Here is an 11,244-nt window from a genome sequence, read left to right as displayed (position 1 = left end):
AGTCTTGAAATATTGGTTTTCTATTTGGGGACCCTATGAGGTTTGATTTAGTTTTTCTGCTTCGTATTTTCAAGGAACTCAACTGTTCATCTTCGTTCTTCTGTGCCTCCACACATGGGGACTGCGCAGGCGCAGGCCAGCCGCCGGAGAATTTTCTAGAGCTTCCATGGCTCCGAAGGGGCCATTTGTCGCGCGCCTCAGCGACCGTTTTCCCGCCCAAACGGTCACGTGATCCTCCAGCGACCAACGGCCCCTTCCCTCAGTTCTCTTCTTGCCGCCGCTTGGAGAGAACGTGAGCTTCGTTGCTCTGTGCTTTTGTGCTTCGTGCTTTCTCTAACTGATTGCTTGGCTTTTGACTTCGGACTTCGTGACCTCGACTATTCTTTGGATCTCGCTTTGGACTTTGATGTGGACTCGGTAATTTGACTCGGACTGTTTTTGACCCTTCTTTCGCGTGCCCCTGAAGATGGCCTCTACGGCTCTCTTCAAGCATTGCCTGCAATGCCACACTAAAATGGCCAAATCCGATGGCCATGATCTGTGCCTTTTTTGCTTGGGGGAGACCCACAATGTCTCGGCCTGTAGGATCTGCCAGGGTTTCACCAGCAAGGCCCGGCAGGATCGCAAGGCCCGGCTAAATTCCTCGCTGTGGCAGAAGGTCATGTCGGAGGGAACCCCGTTACGTCCGTCCAAGGCCGGCCCTAGCCCCTCTGCCGAACGGCAATCAAGAGCTGGCTCAGTGGCCTCCGCGAGGTCGGGGTCGAAACCGCGTCCCCCGAGTGCCTCGGCGTCGAGAGCGGCCTCTGCAGCGCAGGGACCGGTGCGGCCGCCCCGTAGCGCGTCATCCACCAGGTCGGATCCGAGACCGACATCGGAACCGAGGATCCTGGTACCGAGTCCCCGATCGGAACCGACAACCGGATCGATTCCGATAAAGTCTAAGAGGTCGAAGCCGAGGTCCCCTTCGAAGGCGAGGAGCGCGTCGGTTCCAAGGTCTTCTTCGGAACCGGCAAAGAAGAAGAAGAAGACTAAACATCATCGGTCGCCGCATCCCGCTCCTCAGGAGGAGGTCATCGTGCTTCCTCACACGCCTTCCCCTCATCTGGGTTCCCACGAACCAGAGGACATCTCCGTGCCAGTGCCGGATCCGATGGCCTTCGAGACGGTGCCCGCAGAGTTCTCGTCGGGACCGGAGCCGAGCCCACACCGTCGGAGCCGACCATCACCTGCCCTTCGGTCGCCGAGGCTGGAACCGAGCCCGTCTCCTCGTCGGAGCCGTCCATCTCCTGTCCGTCCGTCTCCACCTGCAGTCGGTCGTGAGCGGCGCCGTTCCGGGGACAGCATTCGATCGGCCCGATCCACTGCATCCCGGCATCGTCAAGCCTCCTATCTCCCCTCGCCATACCATTGCCAGTGGGAAGGGGCACCTGCTGGGTTCACCGAGTCGGAACCGGGGCCATCGACGTCGAGGCGGACGTGGTTCCCCCCTCCAGTCCAGGGTGAGGACTCCCAGCTCGGATCCGAGGAGGGAGAAGTTGAGAGCCTGGCCGGCTACCAGTCGGAATCCTGGTCTGAACCATCGCCGGCTGAGGATCTGGTGCCATCTACGGGCTCCCCGTTCGAGGACCTCCGCATCTACGCCGACCAGATGGCTAGGATGGCCCAGGCCCTCGAGATGGACATCTCTTCGGCAGTCCCCCAGACCAAGGACAAGCTCCTCAAGCGGATCTACGGGGATAATCCGGCGTCCGTTGGCTTCCCCATGCTCGAGGGTATTGAGGAGATCGTGGAGAAGGTGTGGAAGGTGCCCTGTGATCAGCCTCCAACATCTAAGAGGATTGAACAGCTTTACAAGATCAAACAGGGCACCTGGCCGGCGTTGGTGAAGCACCCTCCACCTTCCTCCTTGGTCACGGAGGAATTCAACCCCCGACGGTCGGGTCACTCCTCGGTGCCTGCCGATAAAGAGGGCAAGAAGCTGGATGCCATGGGCAGGTGCCAGTACATTGTCTCTTCGCTGGGTCTGAGGATCGCCAACTACCAGACCATCATGGCAGGGTACCAACTGTACCTCTGGGAGAAGTTGGCATCCTACACTCGAGACCTCCCGCCTGAGCAGAAGGCTGTCGTCTCGCTGTTGCAGACAGAGGCTGTCAGGCTGTCTAAGCAGCAGATGAATGCTGGGAGCCACGCTGCTGACACTGCTGCTCGGGGAATGGCTTCGGCGGTGGTCCTCAGGCGCCACTCCTGGTTGCGGTCTACGGCCCTGTCCCAGGAGGTGTGTTCCAGGGTGGAGAGCATGCCCTTTGAAGGGGACTCGCTGTTCTCCAAGTCCACCGACGAGACCCTGAAGAAGAAAAAAGAGGACAGGCAGACGGCGCGGTCCTTGGGTCTGGCTCCTGCGGACAAGCCCTCCTCCAGGCCACGGTACGCTCCCCGGCCCGGCCCGGCCCTTACCATTACCAGGGCAGATACCAACAGCAACGGCCGGGCTACCACCAGTATCCTGCCTACCAGCAGCGGCCTTACCCTCCCGCACAACAGCAAAGGAGGCGTCGGCCCTTCAAGCCTCGTCCGGCACAACAACCGGCCCAGCAGAGAGATCAGCAGGGCGCCGGGAGGCAGTACTGACGGGTCACGCCAGCCGTATCCCCGAACTTTTCGGACAGACTGAGTCCACTCCTCTCTGAGTGGGAGTCAATAACATCTGACTCATGGGTCTTAACCATTGTTGAACTGGGATACGGGCTGGAGTTCGTTGAGCTGCCTAGATGTCACCCCTGACAGCTGTCAATAACACTATGGCCGAGCTGGATGCGGAGATCGTGTCGCTCTTGGCCAAGGGTGCTGTGGAAGAATTGCCCTATGAGGACTCTGTAAAGGGATTCTTCTCTAGGTTCTTCTTGGTCCCCAAGAAGGATGGGGGCTTACGTCCCATTTTAGATCTGAGGGGCCTTAATGCCTTCCTCAAGGTGACCAAATTCAAAATGGTTACGTTGGCGACTGATCGCCTTGCTGAAACAGGGGGATTGGTTTGCGGTTCTTGACTTAAAGGACGCATACTTTCACGTGGGGATACGGGAGGAGCACAGGAAATACCTGAGCTTTGTTTACCGGCAAAGGGTTTTCCGGTATAAGGTGCTCCCCTTTGGCCTGTCCACTGCCCCACGAGTGTTCACTAAATGTGTGGCCCCTGTGGTTTCCTTCCTACGGGAAGAAGGCTGTACCATCTTTCCGTACCTCGATGACTGGCTCATCGTGGCTGAATCGGAGTCTAGGCTGGTGCAGGACATTGGCTTGGTACTTATCACTTGCCAATGCCTGGGGCTCCTGGTGAACTTGGAGAAATCCAAACTGGTGCCCAGCTGCAAGGTGTCCTACATTGGCGCACTGTTAGACTCTGTGGAGGGTAAGGCCCTGCTCCCCTTGGAGAGGGCCTGGTCCCTAAGGGGTCTAGTGTCCATGTTTAAAAGGAACCGGTTCCAGTCTGTGCGCACTATCCAGTGCTTACTAGGGCATATGGCAGCGGCCACCTCTGTGGTGCCCTTTGCTAGGCTGCGTATGCGTCCGCTCCAGAACTGGTTTGTGCGGAGTTACGATGCTCTGCTGCACCCTCCGTCCCTCAAATTCTCTGTCCCGAGGGTCATCCTCTCCTCCTTGGACTGGTGGCTGTCTGATGACAACTTGTTTAGAGGGACCCCCTTTGGGTATCAGCACCATGACGTCACGGTTACCACTGATGCCTCTCTGTTGGGATGGGGGGCTTACTGTGGTGATGTGTCTGTGCAGGATGTCTGGTCTGAGAGGGAAAAGACCCTCCATATCAATGTGCTTGAACTAAGGGCCATTCGTTTCGCACTTGTGTCTCTTACAGCACTGCTGAGAAATCGTCAGGTGTTGGTGCAGACGGACAACACGACTGCCATGTACTACGTGAATCAGCAGGGGGGCACAGTGTCCATGGCCCTGTGCCGGGAAGCCACGCTCACTTGGCAGTGGGCTATCAGGAACGGCGTGTCGCTCCGTGCTATACACGTGGCTGGGTCAGACAATGCCCGGGCAGATGCCCTCAGCAGGGTCCCTTTGCTGGACCACGAGTGGGAACTGAACGTAGAGTGCGTTGGGCCGATCTTCCAGATGTGGGGTCATCCAGTGATAGACGTGTTCGCCACTGCGGCGACCACCAAGGCCCACACGTTCTGTTCCAGGGCAGGGAGCGACCCCCTCTCTATTGGGGATGCCTTCCAGTTTACGTGGACGCAGGGCTTGCACTACATGTTTCCTCCATTCCCCTTGATTCCCAGGGTCCTGTGCAAGATAGAGGAGGACGGGACGGACTGCATCCTGGTGGCCCCCTTCTGGCCACGGCAGGTTTGGTTCCCGAAGCTCCTGCGGATGTCCCAACGGACATATGTGAGTCTGCCCCCTCGGCAAGACCTTCTCCTAAACGGGAGCCTGGTCCACCACGATCCCAGGAAGCTGCACCTAACGGCTTGGCGGATCGTTCCTCCCCGATAGGCTTTACTGACGAGGTACAGAGGGTCCTCCTGAATGCTCGTCGGCCATCCACTAGGCGCGCTTATGCGGCCAAGTGGCACAGGTTTGAGCTCTGGGCACTTGCCAGAGGAGTAGTGCCTGACAGCAGTCCCTTGGGGGTTGTGTTCGAGTATTTGTGCCACTTGCGTGGCCTGGGCTTGAAGGTGTCCTCCCTCAAGGTCCACCTGGCAGCGATATCAGCTGCTCACACCCGAGTTGAGGGTGCTACGGTGTTTTCTCACCCACAATCCCGCCAGTTCCTTAAGGGCATGTACAATCTTTACCCACCTGTGTCTGCGCCAGTGCCTCAGTGGTCACTGTCCTTGGTGCTCTCACGTCTCATGTTGCCTCCATTTGAACCTATGGCTACATGCCTCTTGGATATGCTATCCTACAAGGTAGCATTCTTGGTGGCCGTCACATCGGCCAGAAGGGTCAGTGAGCTGTCTGCACTGCGGTCTGACCCTCCCTTTCTTGTGTTTCATCCCAACAAGGTGGTCCTGCGTCCCTGCCTCGGGTTCCTGCCCAAGGTGGTGTCCGCCTTCCACCTCTCGCAGGATATCTCACTACCTGCGTTCTTTCCTCAACCTTCCTCTAAGGGGGAAAAGGCCCTTCATTCCCTAGACTTGAAGAGGGCCCTAGCCTATTACCTGGATAGGATGAAGGAATTCCGCTCCAGTCCTCACCTGTTTGTATGTTTTGGGGCCAAGGAAAAGGGTAACAGGGCTTCCTCACAGACCCTGTCTAGGTGGATTGTGACGGCCATTAGCAAGGCCTATTCCCTGGCAGGGGTGGCTTGCCCACTTCGTGTCAGGGCCCACTCCACGCGGTCCCAAGCATCCTCTTCGGCACTCCTCAGGGGGGTGCCCCTGGTTAACATCTGTAAAGCAGCCACATGGTCCTCTGCAGACACCTTTGTCAGGCATTACGCCATTGATGTCAATGCGGAGCAGGATGTATCTGTGGCTAGGGCTGTCCTACACTCCCTTTTTTCCTGAAGGAGTTTTGGGATGATTTTCTTGGTGTGCCTGCTGGGTACCCTTGTGTGAAAGAGTGTATATATGTACCTTGGGGTGTATATATGTAAATATTGTGTATTTATGTGTCCTTACACAGTTTTTTTTTTACATAGATGTATATATGCATATCTATTTGTTGTTGCGCTTGTTTGTTCAATAAAATTGTGTTGGACTTCACCCCCGCCTTCCTTGTTGTGTGAAGCTTGGTACACTCCCATGTGTGGAGGCACAGAAGAACGAAGATGAAAACAGGGTTAACATACCTGTAACTTATGTTCATCGAGTTCTTCTGTGCTGACACACAACCCTCCCTCCTACCCCGCTGTGAACTCCAATGCACAATAATGTGATGGCTGTAACGGAAATTGGTGTTTTTTAAGGTGTTATGGCTGAAGTGTGTTGGTCAAGCGGCGGCAAGGGAGAACTGAGGGAAGGGGCCGTTGGTCGCTGGAGGATCACGTGACCGTTTGGGCGGGAAAACGGTCGCTGAGGCGCGTGACAAACGGCCCCTTCGGAGCCATGGAAGCTCTAGAAAATTCTCCGGCGGCTGGCCTGCGCCTGCGCAGTCCCCATGTGTGTCAGCACAGAAGAACTCGATGAACATAAGTTACAGGTATGTTAACCCTGTTTTTCCTCCATTATCAAGAATTCTACAAACGCCTTCAACTCAGTGTTTAGAGTTTTACTCAGACAGGGAGAATGGGGCACCCCTCCCCCATAGTAGTTTAAAGATGGAAAAAAGGAAGAGTCAGTTATTGTTTTAGAGAACCACACCCACCCAGAATCCTATATATTCTATTGCCGTACTCCTATGGATACACTGTATTAATACACTATCTTTATGAACAGCTGTTCTGCAGCATTGAATAAATTCCCCATTGAAAATAATATTCCTGAAACTCTGGAACCAGAAAAACCATAGATTTGAGTCCCTAACAGGTAATATACTACCCCAAAATCACCAATCACAATTATACCAGACATATATATGTATGTATGCACATCAGGAAAATGTTGACTATTGTACAGCAGTTTGAATGACTGGAGTGGATATATACAAATACCTTGATTTCTGATATTTGGAATTGTAGTCATAAATCTGCACAGCTGTGAATGGTGATAATTTATACAGCGCTTTGTAGCATGTAAAGTACTTTATATGATCTTGCTTCTTCTTGTGACAATATTATCAGGAAGCTTAATAATGATCCCTTTTATAGACAGGAAACAGAAACATTGGGGTAGCATTCAGACATCATAACAAACTACATTTAAATTCCAGCTATGAACAAAACCCGCTTATTGCTGTCACACTCCCTGCTCCTCTCAGTCCCTCCTTGCTTCAGGTATTATGGAGAACTTTTTGGTTTGCTCAAGCTCCAGTTGGACAATGCAGGTGCCTCAGTGAAAAGGTTTGCTCCACACAAATTGGGATTCTAACCGTTGGTCTAATATCAGTTCAGAAATTACATAAATGATCTATAAAGATCACTCATGAGAAGTACCATGTTAATACAATGAGGAGCTGGAGGCTGAGGCTTTTTTTTTTTTAAGCTTGTGGGCTAGCCGTCTGGGAGAGAGCTGTCAACAATTTCATTTGCTACAGCTGCTCCTTATTCAGATGTAAATTTCCAATTGGGCCAAACTAATCACATGTGAAAAAGAAAAACAAATTATAGCTTACATATAATCCAGTGATTACCAGTAATTAAAAGTGAAGCATGGACAATAATACTTGGAATGGTCATTCCTCAGTATAAAATTGTTGTTTTGATCTCTCTTCTGAGGCCTATAATCCAGTCTATGTTATTCCAATTTCACTGACGGCAAAACTTGACATTGAGTGAAGAATTCAAAACTCGGAAAATATTTGCTTTCTTAATTTTTTTTTTAAAAGCAAATTTCTCAGACCACAAGGCTGAGTAGGTGGGGTGTTGCAATGAAACCATCAAAGCCAGAGGGGTTTTCTAGTCTGAATCAAGCTTTCTAGTGGTCAGAGCTGGGTCTTCTGGGCCCCACTGAATCTTTTGTCCCTCTCCTGTGTTTTAGGGATTTTTCAGGGGTCTTTTCAGCCTAAGTATGTCCACAGGGAGCATTTAAAATTAAGTCTAACTCATCCACTTTGCTGAGTGGTTCTACTTCTTATAAATTGCTAGCCTAAATTGCTAGTAATATGAGAAGATATGAATGATACAAATTCCTAGTATATTTGTTGTCTGACATGCAAATCCCATAGACAATAGCCCTTCATTTTCAAACTTACGCTTTTGGGAGACATTTTTTTTCCTGGGATTGCAGTCCAATCCTATGGTGCCACTAGGCTGAGCAACTGCTATGCCAGGACTAATGCCAGTCAAGAACCTATGCATCAACAGCAAAGTCGACAACATGACACCTAGCGAAACAAAGGCAAATGTAACACTGACAGTCATATGCTGCCACCTGACAACTTAAGCATCGTGGTGCACCAATGACTCGCCCATCACATCAGTCAGCTTACACCTTACATCAGTGATCCCTGTTGTGGTGTCCACCAGCAGGTTTCCTTGAGCCTATTTGCTTCTTTGCCAGAGCAACTCTTTGCCAAAGCAATGGCCCAGTCCTGGCCACCTTACTGAAAAAGGAAGTGCTTCACCCCTTTGGGTCTACAAGGAGCACCCATCTGGAAATGGCTGCTCCCATTGTAGGAGGATGCTTTATTTATTTATTTATTAGACTTTTATTCCACTCTCCCTGCAAGTGGGCTCAGGGAGGATCACATCATTTAAAGCATAGTAGCATGATTATATGTACTTTCATTAAAATCAATAAAACAATATAAAATTCAGTCAATTGGCTTGTAAACATTCTGTAATTGGTACCAGCACCCCATGTCTACTATGTTATTATTACCTCCTCTGGTGGGCAGCCTTTTTGGTGGTGCCCATTCCTTGACTTAGTCCATTGGCTGGGGGAAAGCACGTAAATAGAACCTGCCCCCTCAGAAGGAGGCCATGATGAGCCTTACTGCAGAACCGAAGATCCCTTTGTATTGGTGCCTGCATTGTGCAAGTGCAAGAGTGCCCAAAACAGTCTCCCCAAAGTCTGTTTCCTGATGCCATTTTTCCTAAACTGGTCACCACAGTACTGGAAATGATCTGGTAGAAAAGCACTTGAGGAAAGGGGCTGCAAGAGAATGAGTAGTTCTCTTGCAGCGTTTTTGTCTTGAGAGAAGGATTCTGGAATTTTTGATATGGGAAAGAAGTTCATTTCAGTATGTATATAGCTGTACCCTTTTTTCAAAAAAGGAAGCTTGAGAGTGTACTATAATCTTTTTAACAGCAGCCAAAGATGGAGGCCTGCTGTGTTTAAAGCAACCTGAGTTCCAGCAGCAAGGATATGAGTTTTTACACTCCCCCCTTGCATGATGTTCCAAATGAAAACTGTTCGCCTCCCAACATCCTGTTAATGATAGTAGGAAAAAAGCAGGCACACACAACATGTTTATCTAAAATTCTGCTGCTTTTGATGGGTAAGTTACCTCACAGCCACTACTTTCCTATTGTAGCTGTGAGGAACACCCAAGCGTATTTCAGAGATTAATTAAAACAAAGGAATTGTCCACACAAATATTCCCCACAGACAATTCACATATAGATAATTCTCTTTAGAGATAGTTTCAGATAACTGTTATAGTAGGGATCCCATGTCATCGTCAATCCACTTTTATTCTTACAATTCTGCTGTCTGCATTCTGTCATGTGACTAACAACTTTCATGTTGGATCACATTCTTCACTTCACTTAAAGTGCTCTGTGTGCCATTAGGGATTAATTGAGTTGCCGAGCAACTCTGACAATAGGGCATCAGCTGGGTGCCTAAAGTTGGGGTGTGTACAAGATTATTTCATGTGGATAGGTTATTCCTTAAAACACTTTAACTACTATATTGTACTGCAACTACGTGGGTTAATGTGTGGTTAAAGGATAGGGTTTTTTCCTTTTCTTTCAGTGCATGCTTATGGGAATTCTAGTTACCACACTGAGGTATTCATTACTCTGTATGAATGATAATAGTAATAATACACCTGTACTATCAACGTACACAGAAGAATAACATAACATTTAAGGCTGTACCACAAGAAACTTACAATGAATATGGAACTGAAGCACATCTTATGAGTGAATTATTGGAGTAAAATAAACATGGCTAATGCATATGATTGTCCCCTTCCTAACAACAAAGCTCCTCAGCCCTTCCTCGGTTGTGAAAGACGGATATTCAACAGGTAGGCATGGAATAGAAATGATGGGGAAAGCTACACCTATTGAATTTCTCCTACAGATAAAAGAAGTTGGTGAATTGATGATACTTAATCATATTCACAGAGATAATATATGTCATTTCCCTCTGAATTTCCTTTATTTTTGCTAAATTCGTGTTTGAGGTTGTTTAGTACCTCTGTATATCTGTTAATTAAATGTAACACAGCACGATCCAATCAAAGTTAAGCCCTTTTATGCCTCATTCATGTGAAAGTAAAGTGCATGCCTAAATCTTTCCCACTGAATTCAGTGCGATTTAAAAGTGCCTTGCTAGGGTTTTACAAAAGAGATTATAGAGTAATTTATTCTTCATTTCAGTGTTTCTTTAAAAGAATTGTCTGAAGGATGTTATGCAATCACAAGTCATCATTAACTTTATGTAATTACTGCCTGGATAATTCTGACAGCTGCAAAACAATGAGACATGTTGTCATTCCTCTCACAATAAAGCCAGATGTAATGTTACATACTTCCAAGATGAAATGTCAACCTCTTCCTGTGTTTTGAACTCCACCCCCTTGCAGTAATTGGGCCCTTGTGCACACTCAAGCAATGCTAACAAAAGTACTTCAGATAATTTGAAAGGTGTCCTGGCCTTGCTGTTTTTCTGCCCTGTCAAAACATTCTTGGTGATGATCGTCTTATATTCTAGAAGCTGAAAAAATAGTGGCTGAGATATTCCTTTGTTGAGTTGCCATCGTTAGACACTTTTAAACAGCGAAAGCATGGCACAGAAAGTATGTTGAGTTGTCTCCTGCTTAGACGTAGCCATTTCACTTCCCGTTTCTGATTTCTGTCAAGTAGTGGTGGGCACAGACCAGAAAAGCGAGCAACATTTTGCACGGACTGGGTCGGTTCAGCTTTCATGAACTGTCGGGTCGTGGGATATCTGTTTTCCGTGGACCCATGGACTTTTCGCTGGTCCACAGGTCCATGGTCCATTAAAGCCTCCAGGTGCTGCTGGCCAGCGGCGCCGGGAGCACTTTAACATTTAAATCCCACTTGTTCCAGCTGATTCACGGCCTGCCAGTCAGCTGGAGCAGAGGGGAGCTACAGTACTCCCGGTGCTGCTGGCAAGTGGCACTGGGAGCATTTTAACATTTAAATCCCCCCTTGCTTCAGCTGACTGGCAGCCCACCAGTCAGCTGGAGCAGGGAGGTTAGAGCACTCCTGGTGCCACTGGCAAGCGGTGCCAGGAGCACTTTTACTTTTAAATCCCCCCTTGCTCCAGCTGACTAGCAGCCTGCCAGTCAGCTGGAGCAAGGGGGGTTAGAGCGCTTCTGGTGGCCTAGACTGACAAACCAGTCGGTTCGCAAACCCGGGCTGGACTGTGAAATGTTCATGGTCCGTGAAACACCACGGACCCACAGCTCGTGTGATTTTTG

The sequence above is a fragment of the Eublepharis macularius genome, chromosome 2 (genome assembly GCF_028583425.1).
Source record: "Eublepharis macularius isolate TG4126 chromosome 2, MPM_Emac_v1.0, whole genome shotgun sequence".
NCBI lineage: Eukaryota > Metazoa > Chordata > Lepidosauria > Squamata > Eublepharidae > Eublepharis > Eublepharis macularius.
This window is presented reverse-complemented; position numbering follows the sequence as displayed.